The 15,351-nt window shown below is 35.4% G+C and overlaps 1 protein-coding gene across 1 annotated transcript in view; it reads right to left on the reverse strand.

Moving 5' to 3' along the window:
- The window catches only part of EYA4 (EYA transcriptional coactivator and phosphatase 4), a 379,107-nt gene extending 366,627 nt beyond the window's left edge, over positions 1 to 12,480 (reverse strand). Inside the window, 1 exon segment of the mRNA XM_078155123.1 lies at positions 12,185 to 12,480. The gene's annotated coding sequence lies outside the window, so the exon portion shown is untranslated.
- Positions 12,481 to 15,351: the final 2,871 nt, after the last annotated feature.

A 15,351-nucleotide genomic window follows, 5' to 3' on the forward strand; every position in this document is an offset into this window, starting at 1 on the left:
GTCATACAAACACACACACACAGGCATATAATATAGATGGACTATTGTTCACACCATTAAAATAGAGAAAAAAAGAGAGGTATGTCTCTGTGGGTATATAAATGTGTGTTGAACACATAAATTACACATAGGAAAAAACAGCTAAGCAATACTATTTCTATTGCTTAGTTTTCCCTATGTGCATTTTAATACATTTTTGTGTATCCAGGTATTTCCACCATGTTACAATCTTATTAGAAACCTAACCTCTCTTGTATTTTGACATATAAAGCTAGCAAGTGTGAGTTGAAATAAATTCTATTATTAAACCTACCAGACTTGATTATTGTTGACAAAGAATGCCTAATATTATTTATCAAGGTACCATTTCTTTCACAATGATATAAGAATGCATTACTTTTCTTCACTGAGACCATTTACCATAGATTTGGTCCCATGGATGAATACCATGACATGTTTAAAATTCTTTTTTTACATATGGCTGTAGAATACGTTAGGTTATAAAATCCTAAAGTAAAATAAATAATTGGATCATAATCTAACCAGAATTTGTTCTTTTGGACTCCTTTATATGCATTTGAAAGAAAGGCATAAATTGAGACATAAATGAAATGTTATGAAATGTTGGTCATAATTAGTGGACTTTATTTCTGCTGACTGAATCGAAAAAAGCATAAGAATGTTTGTTTCCTCAAGTTCAACAATATCCTGTAAGTTCTGATCTATATTATTTGAACTTTCCCTCCCTCAAGTATGTGATCATAAAATACCCCAAACATACAGTTGTAGAAACACTTGTTTCTATCTTATTTTTTTTATACAGCCACTAACTTTTTTTGAATTTATGCAAAGACCACAGTTCCCACAGTAGTTTTCAGTTTCAGTGGATTCCTTTACTTTGCTCTGTCAAGGATAGCAGAGATGGCTTTAAACCAAGATCTCAGAGGTGAAAGTAAACTAAAGCTATTCAACCTATCATTTCCTTTCTGAGAGATCATTTCCTCTTGGCACCAAGAGCTTTGCTTTTGTCTTTCAGCAAAAAAATGTTGCTTAATCTCTATGCACAGTCTCAAAACATAATGGACCATGGGTTTTTAATAATTCCTGCCTTTCTGCTCCCTACAGACATTTTCCTATTTTTTTTAAAAATGAAAAGTCCCCACTACTTACAGTTTAAAAACAGAAACACATCATCAAATGAAACTGGACAGTTTGAATATACACAGTAAAGGGAGATTACTGGTTTATTTGTTTAGTCAGCTCATGTTTCTTGGGAAAGGGTTAGACTACCTTTTGTGGGATAACCTGGCCCTAGGACTTAGAAGTATTGTTATGTTATGTCCTGTGTGAACCTGCAAATAGGTATATATTTGCAATCAACAAAAACCCACAATGGATCACTAAATGTGACCTAAATTTTTCAAGAGCAGCTGATTTGGCATTATTTTAATCTTCCTTTCTAACATAAGAATCAACTTTCGTCTCTCCAACATTCAAAATGGAGGACTGTGCCCTCTGATTTGGGTAATGATAGCCCCAACTGGTCACTTATCTAACACACTTACTATAACATGCTATCCTGATACCAAAAGGAGCTATTCCATCTAAATGTGGTCATGGAAATAATATGGAAGCAAGAGACCTGTGTTTTTATTCCAATGTTTTCATCGACACTTAGTGCCTCCAGCAAGTTATTTAATTTTGTACAATTAATCTTCCTCACCTGTAAAATGGAAATCTTAATTGTAATTTGATTCAACAAATATTAAAAGCCTGCTCTATGAAAAGCGTTGTACTGGATGTTTGGAATAGAAGCATGACTGATTCAAACCAGGGGTGGGGAACCTGCAACCTCAAAGCCACATGTGGCCCCGTAGGTCCTCAAGTGGGGCTTTTGACTGAATCCAAACTTCACAGAACAAATCACCTTAAGAAAAGGATTTGTTCTGTGAAGTTTGGATTCATTCAAAACCCCACTCAGACCTTACCCTCAGGTAGCTTGTGCCTAGAGAAGAATGGATATATTATGTATACAGATAAAGGTAATATAATCATTCAGCAAGCAATTACTAGGTGCCTACCATGTGCAAAGCACATATGCTAGATGTTACGGATACAAATATGGTACGATCCCTACTTACAAGGAGATCACACACATGGTACTATGGGAGTAATGAAGGATAGGAGGGAGGCAGAAGAGATACAGAAAATGTGCTCTGGGAAAAACTGAGGGAAAAGAATTTCAGTTAGCAGTGAAGATATAGGAAAAGGAAGTCTCCAAGGAGGTGGAAAAGTGGAGAAGCTCAGTTAATAATACTTGTAAATTTTAGCAATATTGATGTAAAAGATAACTGAATTTAGAGCTAGGAGGGACCACAGTGGTTGCCTAGTGCAACCCACACCACAAAGGAATCTCTGCTAGAACACATTCCACAATTGGTCATCTATCCTTTGTGTTTTGTTATACTACAGAGAAGCCCATTCAACTTATGACTAGCTCTTAATTATTAGAAAGTTTTTCCTGATATCAAACCTAAATTTGTCACTTTGCAAACAATCACCTTTTGTTCCTGGTCTGGCATTCTGAGGCCTAGCTGTTTTGATTTGTTGGTCCTTCAAATACTCTAGGACAACTGCCATGTCTCCCCTGAGTCTTCCCTCCAGGTTCAATATCACCAGTTCTTTTAATGTTCTCATATGACATGGACCTTAATTGCCCAGTTTTTCTTCTCTGGATGCTCCACAGTGCATCATTGTCATTCCTTAACTGTGATACTCAAAACTGAACACAATAACAAGGAACTGGAAATTGCAGGGATACCCATCAATCAGGGAATAGCTGAATAAGTTGTGGTATATGATTGTGATGGAAGGCTATTGTGCTATAGGAAATGATGAGCTCAGTGATCTCAGAAAAATATCGAAAGGCTTGCATAAAATAAATAAAAGCAAAATGAGCCTTGTATATCATATACTGTACATTGTATACTATAAGAGCAATACTGTTTTAAGAAAAATGTTAAACAAATAAGTCATTTTGACTATTATAAATACCCAAATTAACTATAAAGGACATATGAAGAAAGATGGTTTTGCATCCAGAGAAAAAAACTGATAAATAGAAGTATGTATAGAATAATTTATATATATATATATATATATATGTGTGTGTGTGTGTGTGTGTGTGTGTGTGTGTATACCTATTTGTGTCTAATGATAGTCATCTCTAGGGTGGGGGAGGAGAGAAGAAAAAAAGAAAAAAACATTTATACAATAACTTCATTATGTATTTAAAAAGAATGGCAGGTTGTATATGTGCAATCATCTTTTTTATTATACTATGTTATAGAAATGCTTGTTTTATTCCATAAATAAAAAAGAACTGAACACATTATATCTGACCAAAGCAGATAATGGGTATCCTAAGTATAAAACTTTAAATGTTATATCTATCAAAGATCATCTTCTTAGGTTCTGCCTAATTCTAGATTGTCAAATACTCTTTTGGATTGACTGCCATATGTTGTGTTTGCTACCCTTCCTAGCTTTGTGTAATTAGAAAATTTGAGAAGAATGCCATCTAGGACTTTATTCAAGTTATTGACTAAAAATATTAAACAACATAGGGCTGATTTTTTTTTCGGTGTGTCTTCTGTTTTCCTAAAATTCAGAAGGAATTAAAAAGATGTTTTTAACAAATGAGATAACAGCTTGGTACAGTGCAAAATGTTGAATTCAGAGTCAAAATACCTGAGTTCAAATCCCCCCCCATTTACTATCTGTATGACTTTGGATAAGTCACAGTCTCTTGGGGTCTCATTTTTAAAACAAGGGAGCTGGACTAAATGGCTCTGAGGCCATTTCTAGCTCTAAATCAATGATCCCATGATCCTTTGCTCCTGGGAATGATTGCCTTTTAAAAAACATGCTATCAATCCTTGTTTAATATATATTCACTTGGTGATTTCAATTCTCAAATAATTCTTTATATTTTAGCAAAATATAAAACTTTCAAAGATGGGATTCATTTCAAAATGAGCACAGAAGGAGGAGAGCCATTGTCGTTGTTACCTTTAAAGTATGAGATGAGCTTAATTAAGAAATGAATCTAAGGTTGTACTAGTAAATGAAAAAATGATTCCTGTATAACAAATCATTAAATAGTCAATTTGCCTGAGGGGAATCAACATTGATTCTGAAAAGAACTGAAATGAACAGATTGCTTCTTCTATTACTGAGCCAAGTTTTCTACTAACTTTACACAGAAGTTGGGATTTAGGAATGGAGAATAAGAAGAAAAGAAGGTAATATGGAAATGCTAGCATTTTTGGTATAGACAGCCACGTGAACATACTCAATAATTCAGTGACCAAGCCCCCAAAAAGTTCAAATTATCCAAACTCTCTAAACTATGGGAAATAAAAATAATTGCACTGAAAACTAAAAAGTAGGACCAAATTTCTACCCTCATCCACATACAAAAGAGGCATACCCACAGTCATTCAACTATAGAATAAGAAGCAATTTCTTCACTCTTAAACCCTCTCTTTTTGGTAGAAATTAGACAATGATGGTAAAGGATTCCCAGATTCCTTTGCTCTCAAAAAAAATCTTCTCTAAGATGTATTTCTATTCAAACTGACTTTTCTGACCCTGTTAATATATTTAGACTCTTTGGATGGGGAAGCTCAAATTGGTCATTCTAGTTTTGCTACACACAAAATGTGATAAGATGTAATAAAAATGTGACAAAAATGTAATAAAAAATTAAACAGCTAGGTGGCATAGTAGATAGTTCAAGTCCTCCTTCAGATATTTTACTTGCCATGTGAATTTGGGAAAGTCATTTGACTTTTCTAAAACTCAGCGTCCTCATCTTCCAAACAGAGATAATAAGAGTACCTTCTTCCCAGAGTGCATGTGAAGATCAAATAAGATAGCATATATAATGTGCTTTGCAAACCTTAAATCACTACATAAATTTTAATTCTTGTTACTATTTTATAGGAAAATAAAAATAAGACCTAAAAATGACTTAGTTCTGAAGTAATGGCGGACTATTCCAAAAAATGAGAGTCAACCTTTTCTAAACATTCCTTCTGTCTTGACCTTCCCACATATTTGAGTAAAGAATGCTTACTTCTGTCAGCTCACAGTGTTTGTTCACCTACTGGCTGAACTTACTGGCCAACTGAAAATGAGGTTAGGAAAAACACGAGCCTTGGTCTTATCACATTAGCAAGCGATTGTTAAAACTGTTTTAACCTTGTAGAACATGGTCAGTCATCACCATATGCAGCACTAACTCACAAGAGAGATACTTGTTCTTTTGCCAAATCATGTCACTTTAAATGTACACAAATATCAATACTGCAGTGAAATTTAGGACCCAAATCTGACAAGGTGTGACCATATGCATGGTAATGAAATTTCATTTGTACTCTTACAAATTCCCTTCTAAGTAAGGATGTCTATTTGGGAATAAATGGGACCTATTTAAAAGTTAAAAATCCATTCAGGACAGCGATGAAAAAAATAAACGGAACTTGAGGGGGGAAAAAAAACCCTAGCTGCACTTCTATATGGATTTGTTAGTCAGTACAACGCACTGGTAATGTTTTCCAGGGACTTAGTTTTTTAATCCATTATGCATGAAAAAACAAAGTTTCACTGTGCTATATATTAAGTTAAACCCTTTAAAACAAATACTATATAGTGAAAATTCATCACAATATGCCTCCATTTAACATTTTCCTGCCTATACTATTCATTTTTTAAAATCCTGGACAAGAGCCCAAAGAGGATCAGATAACATTGAAAAAACCTCCAGTTCCCTGGAAAACATTATAGAGACGTTCCAGTGTATTTGATTTTTTTTAGTGGCATTTGTCAAACTGTTGGCTATGTATTAAAGCATGCACTTTGCGAATATGCCACCATATTTCACTGCAGGTCATATGTCTTAGGAACATTTTACACGATCAATAGTCTCTGGTAAAATATTCTCCTACCACACAATCTACCAGTCCTCAACCATGTCAAACAATGGCATGAATATTAATAATTAAATTTTTTGTCATTTTAATGTTTAGTGGTAATTTCAAAGATCCATAATTTTAGCCATATCAAAGTGTGAAGCACATTTAGGTTGGATTAAGACATTAAACTGTAGCCAATAAAATCATCAAAGTATTTTCTAAATGTTAATATTGTTTTCCAGTCATGTCTGACTCTTTCTGACCCATTTGAGGTTTTCTTGGCGAAGATATGGGAAGTGGATTTCCATTTCCTTCTCCAGCTCACTTTACAGATGAGGAAACTGAGGCAAACAGGATTAAATTATTTGCCCAGGGTCACACAGCCAGTAAGTGTCTGAGGCCAGAGTTGAACTCAGGAAGATGAGTCTTCCTGACTCCAAATCTAGTACTCTATCCACAGTACCACCTAACTGATTCCAGGTCCAGTACTCTATCCACTGGGCCACTTAGCTGCTTCTGATTTTCTAAATATTAAGCTTTGAAATGCTTTTTTTTGTTATTTCCAAGTTTATTCTTGATGGATTCAATTGCATATAAGCATAATCATAACTAGCATTTATAGATCACTTTAAGGGTTGCAGCGTGTTTTATAAATATTATCTCATTTGATGCTTAGAAACTTTGGGTGTAGGCGTTCTATCATACCCATTTTATAGATGAAGGAAAATGAGCTAAATAGAGGTTAAGTGACTTACCCAGGGTCACAAAGCTAGTAAGTGTCAAAGACGATTTTTGAACTCAGCTTTTCCTCATACTAGGTTCACAGCACCACCTAAGGGAATCAAAACCTATGTAAATTCCATAGGAAAAGGAAACTAAGCTTACAGTCTCTTGTTTTTAAAATTAATTATCATGTTGACACATAAGTATAATTCCCTTCTCTGCAACTTTCTCATGAATATATATTTAGATATGTTACAGTGCACATGTGGAAAATGAGCCTACTTGCAGGTAGGTAGGAATTTAAATAAAGACTTCCATTGGAACAAAAATCTTCCTCCACTTGATTATGAGCTATTGGTAAACCTCAAAGGCTGACCTGCTGGATCTCTAGACCAGCTGCTGCTACAACACTTCACTAACTCAGGTTAGCTGAGATTCCTGGGAGTGGGAGTGGGGGGAAGGCAGAATAAGCCACTGAAAATGTCATCCCTTCCCCAATAAGGACTTAACTTTCTGAACATTTCCACTTTCCTTCTTTCCCTTCTATGTTAACCATGAGGTTTGGTCAAATAAAAAAATAGCTCTTCCTCACAAAAGGTTAGGCACTGCCTGTATTAAAACAATGGCCTATGTGTGGATTCTCTACACTAAGTTTTGTATAAATTGTTTTGAGTTCTGCTTTTCACAGAAACAGAAATTTATAATGTGTTTGAAAAAAGAGGCAGCCTCTCTGTAAGCTTGCAGGTAATTCTGCAGTGAACACATACCATACAATGAACTCCATAACCATGACGTTCTTCTATTTTTAAGATCTTTAAAAAAAAATCTTCAGGTTCCCTCAGTAACTTCTTCCAAATGTTTAACAATCTTTGGGGGAAGTCTTCCTCATCACTAACCTAAATCCCCTCTATGTGAACCCAAGTCCATTTTCTTTTCTGATTTTCATGGAGATGAAGAGCAGCAAGATCTTATCCTGTATGTGAGAGTTTGTCCTATACTATTATTACCATTATTAAATTGCTATTTAGTTCATTTTTTCTCTAAGCTATATAATCCCATTGCCTTTAATCTTTTCAAATAAGTCTTATTTTCACATCATTTAACCATGTTAAGGTCTCTCTCCTAGAACTTCACCAAACTTTCGATGTCTATCCTTAGCTACAGATTCTCAAATTGGCCGTCACACTCAAAGCTCAGTAGGACCAATGCAGTCTAATAGGAAATCTACCTCCCAGTTGCCACATATTGTACTCATATTCATACAGCCCACTGTTATCTTTCCTCTCAGTTCACTTGTTGAGTTCTTTTTCTAACATAGTTGGATATAGTCTAAGCATCTTTCTTCCATTTGTATTTATGAAGCTTGCTTTTCATTTCAGTTCCTGGCATAACAAGGAATGCACCAGACTTGAACAGAAACAAAAGCCCAGGGATCCAATGTAGGACCTGCTATTTATTTGCTGTATGACCATGGGTCAGCCATACTGCTGGGAGCCTCAGTTTCCTTAAGTGTAAGAAGGAATTAATAATTCTAATAATTACCTGAAGGCTATTATAAGGACCAATCAATAACTATTTATTAAGCCCTTACTGTGTGCTAGACACTAGGGATGAAAAGAAAGGCAAACATTCATCCCTGGTCTCAAAGGACTTTTAGCCTAAGGAAGAAAACAAGTGAATATAGAAATATGTACAGAATTAATAGGTGATGAATAAATACAAACATTACAAAGTATTTACATACAAAGTAGTTTAGGATGGTGGACACTAGGAATGAATGAGATAATGGAAAGTATATATAAACATGAATTTTTATTAGTAGTAACAAACTGATTTTCATGGAACGTCATTCCCTTTATTTTGGACAACTTCTACAGGTTTATAAGAATCCTCATTTTGATTTGTCTTCAAAAGAACATGCATTGAGGAAAACCAGGACAATCCATTGGAATAGAAATCTGGCTCAAATCTACATGTTTAGCTGTTGGGAGAGTCACGGCAAGAAACAATGATTTTCAAAGCATTGGTCAGGGGGGTGAGGGGCAATTTAAAGAGGGAGCAGAAAGAAGGTGATCAAAAAAGTTGTTAACAGGAGAACAAGCAATAGGGTTTGCTAGAACCAGTGACTAGGGCTAGTGACTAGAACACGAGCTATGTGCTGTCTTACCCACTAAGCAATCCAACATCTATATCCAAACACTGAGCTGGCCAGACTCTTGTTCTGTAGTTACATGTTCCTGAGGATAACAATTTTCAGAAAACACACACACACACACACACACACACACACACACACACACACATTTTCAATGACCCCATTTTCCTCAGAAACAGATTTCAAGGTATTTTGTTTTTGTTTTTTTCTTTTCTATCTTTATAGCATGAGGGAAAATTACTCAATAAGTCACTCATTCTTCTGGAGTAGCTTAGCCAAATGTCCTCAGTTCTACAAACAGCAACTTCAGCAGGAAACGAAAGAGTAATAAATAGTCTCTGTGTTGGGTAACTAGAAGTCTTTTCCCACATACTAGTGTTAACAGTTGGTTTACATAGTAAGAATCTTTACCTTCAAATATAAATGAATTTAAATGTATAATTTTGGTTAAAAAAAAAGATATTTTCTGTACTCTATAGTAGTAAAATCCACAAATTTATTGAATAGTTAACCTTAGATTTATTTTAACATAGTTTGCTTATCAGAAAAGTTATCAAATAATTACAGAAACACTTAAGATGTCTGTGATATGGGTCAGGTAAATCTGGTGCCTTTTGTTGTTGTTGTTGTTGTTGTTGTTGTTTTCCATGGAAGTCAACTAGAACATTAATTAGATGAATATTCAAATGAGAGTCACTCTTGAAAACACTATAATGAAGAAAAGGTCACATGATCACAGAACAATAGATTTAGATCTGGAAGAAACTGTAAAGGTCATATAATGTAACCCCCTCACTTAACAGATGAAAAATCAGAGGCCAACAGAAGTTAACTCATTTTTCCAAGGTCCTTCAAAAGAAAATTCAGGTCTGATGGAAGGGCAGCTTTGGCAGAGTGGCTTTTGTGTAAGAGGACCAGGGTTCAAATCCCAGTTCTTCCATTTACCACCTGTGACCTTGAAGAATTTCATCCCTAAGGTCATCAGATTCCTCATCTCTAGAATGAGAATGATGAGCAAGATTGTCTCTAAAGTCCCTTCTAGCTATAAACCTCTGATCCCTTGATGAAGAGCTGCAAAGCCGCACCGGTCAGAACAATTTAATCAATCCAGATATCATGACTCTCAAGTATTCCATCCCCTAATAATCCTAATTAAATGTTTTAATGGGAATTTATCTTTAATTGTGATTTGATTGGAATTTACCTTAAGGTAGTTATGTAAGAAGAATTCTCACCACTGGAATTGCTATGAAGAAAAAAAGGTGAAGGGGTTCTTTTCCTCAATAGTTATGGTTTTTTTTCCCCTTCAGTTGTTCTTTTAAAAATACGTTATCAAGAGGCAGAATGGTATAATAAACTGAGAACTAGACATGGAGCTGGGTTTGAATCTTGCCCTGGATATTTATTAGCAGTGTGACTTTGGACAAGTCTCTTAACCTCCTTTGGCCTTGGTTTTTTCATTTGTAAATTAAGGGGATGAGACTCAATGCCTTCAAAGGACTCTTCCAGCTCTAAATCTATGGTTTTGTAAGTATAGATTTTCTTATATCTCAACAATAGACAGTAACTGTTGAAGTAGGAAGATAGGCAAAAGTTTAAGATATTTACTACATACTATAATGTTATCCAAATGAAATAAAATAAGCCATTAAAACCTTTTAATTGTTTATTTTGAATTTATTTGTTTGTTTTTCCTTTTCTGGAATTTCATTCTTAAGATTCTATTATCAAGCCAATGGTTTAGCATGTTGTAATCAAAGTAACCAGCTGATTAGTTGAGTTTTCTACTTCTCAATAAGTTGTTCTGGCATCATGTAAGCACTGTTGAAAATAAATATTTAAGAATAGGGCAACATTCACTGCCAGGCCCCACTCAGAAATCCACAAACACATTTTGAGCTTTATCAGCACAGGGTGGGTGATGTGGGTGGCGTGTTCCTCTTGCTGGAATATTCTGACGTTTTAAATGTGCCACAGTTCAAGTGTTGAAAGATATTATAAAGTACTTACGTGCATTCGGCTTGTCAGATTGCTCAATTAGCCTCACATTTATAACCTCAAGATTTTGACAAAGACTTGTGATTCATGCAAGATCAGGCTTTTAGACAACAAATGGTTTTATTGTATGTAGTCTTTGGAGGAAGCATAGAAGGAAATATAATTTAAAGGAAACAAAAATTGAAAATAAGAGAAAGAGAAATTATATATATATGTATATATGTGTGTGTGTGTGTGTATATATATATATATATATATATATATATATATAAAACATATATAATACTTTCATTCCTTTTCTTTTTAAAATATCAGAAAGATTCAAGGAAGTTTTTTTTAATTCTATGACCTTTTCACCTTTTCATTTCTGAATCATGGCGTAAGAAATTACTTTGAGGGAAGAGTTGCTTTGATTCTACTTTCTTATACTTTCCCCAATACAAAATAGTAACTTTTGTCAAATGCTGTGTTCACTTTCTGTATTTTCATACTTTGAATTTTCTACAAACAATAAATTTCAGTGTAGTTGCTCTCACAAAATAGCTTATCCAAAGCTTTTTTAAAGTATGGTGAATCTAGGTTATACTACATCCTGCAAGAAGAAAAGGGTTAGGATATGTTCCCTAGGGATTATGAAAGGCCAGAAATATAGAACATAAAATCAGTATTTAACTTTTTTTCATTCAGTGGGGCTAGGCAATTATTGGAGTGTTCAGAATTCTAAATTAATCATATTCACGAATGTGTGTTTTGCATAAATTTTTTATTCTTAAGATTTCCACAAGAAAGAATTGTTTTGTGGGTTTTTGAAAGCAGTGAGGACCCAGAAAGTGGTTTTGCTTACTCACAGAGACCTGTGTCTGAGTCGAGATGAATTCCATTCCTTTCCTTGCTTAGAATACATATACATAGTCATTTATGAAAATGATTACTTTCACGTGCATGTCTCAAAATTAGGGCCTATACTGCACAAAAACTCATCTAAGCAAAAACAAACAAATGGAAACACATGCTCAACAGCAACGAAAAACAAATGAAGTGTTTTAAAATATTCTTTAAAAACAAACCAAGCAACTGCCTCAGAATTTAATTTTTAAAGAGCCTTCATTTGGGGAGCATTTATACTAGAGTGTTTCCTGCCGTTATTTAATTTTTTTCTAGCCCAAGGTAAGAGCAATTTACTAAGTATTCTGAATGTCTAATGCCATGAAGTCAAGAAACATTTCAATCATATACAAAGCCAACTACATTACAAGAACTCACTGAATGTAATAAGAAGCAAGCAGAGAATTTCCCCCTCAGAAAACAAATAATCATTTATAAATGATACCTTAAATGTGTTCCATGTAGCTCCAGGGATTTCACAAAGATCATCTCAATTATTTACAACGTCCTGTGAGATGGCAAAGAACAGGTAGTGTCGTCAATCCTTGAAAAGTTTATAGGCAAGTTAATAGCCTTTGCCAAAGGTTGGGTGTGAATTAGCAAATTTACTTTCTCGCAGTCCTTGCAACCTGCCACTACTGCCTTGCTAGGGAAATGCATTGAGGCTAAGTACCTCTGGTCCAGCTTTCTATGTGTCCAGGACACTATCTGAGAGAGTCAGGCACCTGATCACATAGCTCATAGTTCCAGAGGTCTGATCTAGCTGAAATGAAGTCTGACACTATCTGTGAATGCTCAGATTTAAGTTAGTGCTGACCACTTGCAAAAGGGTGCCCATTCCCTGTTAGCTCTTCATCAGCTTGGAGAAATGCGTAGTGACAATCTTAGTCTGTACATGGTCAGATTTTTCAAACTCTTTTGTTTCCATTTTACAGATGAGGCTATATGAGGCACTAGGAAATTAAGTCACTTTTTCCAGACAACACACTAAGTTAGCAGCAGGTGAAGGGAGAACACAGTCCTCTTAATTCAACATGATATTCCCTACACGACAGCTGCCTAATTTCTAAAGACAAAATAACACGTGGATAAAAATCAGCTACCCAAGAAGACCTTATTGAACATCAGCTTTCCCTAAGATCCACAGGGCAAAAATCTAACAAACAAAGTATTAGGAAAATATAAAAATGATCGATTATAATCCCACAGATTTGGAAGCCAGCTCTGCAAATTTTAAGTTTAATACTGCGGCCAATTTTGGGTGACTTTTTTTATGTTGCATCTAGAAGTTCAGAAACGTCTTCCTAAAGCAAGCATAGATATTATGTTATCATAATGCATTACTCAATAGAATCAAATAAAATATGAATTTATTTCCATAGAGTTTTCTGTAGGATGTTAGTATCTGTGTCCAGAGTGAGTTGTGGCAATACAGGACTAGGCCACAGATAGATATTGAAATATAAAAAGGAGGAAAAGAAAGGAATAAGTATTTATTAAGTATTTACTATGTGCCAGGAACTATGCTAAGCACATTACAAATATTATCTCATTTGAAAAATCATTTTTTCCTTTTAATTAACAAATCAAGAATCCTAGAACAAAAACAATACTGAATCTAAAAGGGACTATCCAGCCTAATCCTCTCATTTTAAAGATGAGAAAAAAGAGTCCAAGGGAAGTGAAATGACTTAAACGAAGCCACACAGTGAAGCCATGGCAAGACTAAAAACCCAAGTTTCCCAACTAATAATCTAGTGTGCTTTTCATGACAGAATATTACCCATTCCTCTGTCTCTGTCTCTGTCTTCTCTCTCTCTCACTCTCTCTCTCTTCCTCCTCTCTCCTCCCCTATATACATCTCTCTATAAATAGTTAGATAGATAAATAGATAGATATGAGTTAAATTAGTACCCAGATTTTTTTTCCTTTGATATTTTGAAGGACCTCCTCCTCAGCTGCCCTCTAGACATTTTTTCCCTCTACTTGAGTAGGTAATAGGAAGCCTATACATGAGAGTCTGAGAAAAGCCTTTGAAAAGTGAGAAAAAATAAGAAGTGACATTTATATAATGTTTTAGGGTTTATTCAAGTTTAGCCTCTCTTACATATTGACCATGTTACCCTAGACAAGTCACTTAATTTCTTAGGAAAGCAATGCACATTTATTAAATATCTACTATGTGTCAGGCACAGTGCTAAGAACTTTAAAATATTATCTCATTTGATTCTCACAACAAATTAGGGAGGTAGGTGCTATTATTCCCATTTTACAGCTGAGAAAACTGAGAGTAGGACACTTGTTCAAGGTCACTTAGGTAACAAGGCTGCATTTGAACTCAGATCTTCCTGCAGGCCCCACCCTTTTCACTGCTCCAGGAGTGCTCTAGGCCTTCTCTAAGACTAACTGGCTGATAAGGTGCTGACCTGATTTGGGATAGGGAGTGTTCCCTCACCTGAGAGAACCAATTAAATCACAGGCCCAGTTTCTTTCATTTATCCTCAAATGACTGCAAAGTACTTCATAGCCATTATTTCACTTGAGCATCATTATTAAACCTCTGGCAGCTAGGTAGTATTGTGGATAAGTGCTGGGCCTGGAGTTAGGAAAACTTGAGTTCAAATCTGGCCTCAGGCACTTACTAGCTGTGTGACTCTGGACAGGTCACTTCATCCTGTTTGCCTCAGTTTCCTCATTTTAGAAGGAAATAAAAAAAATCACTCCAGATCTTTGTCAAAAACAAAACAAAACAAAAAGCAACCCAAATAGGGTCACAAACAACTGAACAACAACAACAACCTGTGAGGTAAGTACTATAATATTCCCATTTTAAAGATGAGGAAACTAAAGCAAAAATGTCAAGTGACTTGTCCATGGTCATATAGTTGGTAAATGTTTTCTTATAAGTGATAGGGGAGTTAAAGAAAGAAAGAAGAAAGGGAAAAGCAAGAGAAAAGAAAAAAAGGAAGGAAAAAGGTTACAGAGTCAAAAGCATGGTCCAGTGATATTGGTCTTCTCAGACAAAGAAAATTTATGACTGTGTGTGTGTATGTATGTATAGGCTGGGCTATGAAACTGAAACGTTTACTCTTCTTATACGTTTGGTCGGACTACTAAAAATTTTAGGTAAATAAAAACATGAAGAGAGTCAGTGCTGATGAAAGAGATGGCTTTGCAACTGGGAAGATTTGGGTTCAAGTCTCACTTCTGACACAAACTGACTTTGGGCCCCGGGGCACTCGAAAGCTTAGTGTTGTAGACGTCTCTTTAAGAAAGCCCACTTGAATGGGTATAGGGAGTCCCCTTTACCAATAACATAACAAACTTCAATCCCATCCCTATCACCTAAAACTAAGGAGAGGATGTTTGTCCTCTAGGTGGAACTTTCTTTGCCTTCCTCTAGACGTCTCCCCAGATGCCGAACGCTGGCTCGATGATTCTCTTGGCAAAGAGGTGCCTAAGATAGTCTTATCAGAAGCAAGAGCTGTCATAATTATGATTGTCAGGATCATCCACATTAACTACATCTTCGAACTGTGACACGGCCTAAAATAGCATGAGCTGTTGGTGATCCAAAAACCACTCGCGGCAGCGTGTCCGAGCGAGTATTTG

Source organism: Phascolarctos cinereus, unplaced genomic scaffold (genome assembly GCF_003287225.1).
Source record: "Phascolarctos cinereus isolate Bilbo 61053 unplaced genomic scaffold, phaCin_HiC Scaffold_5;HRSCAF=322, whole genome shotgun sequence".
Lineage (NCBI taxonomy): Eukaryota > Metazoa > Chordata > Mammalia > Diprotodontia > Phascolarctidae > Phascolarctos > Phascolarctos cinereus.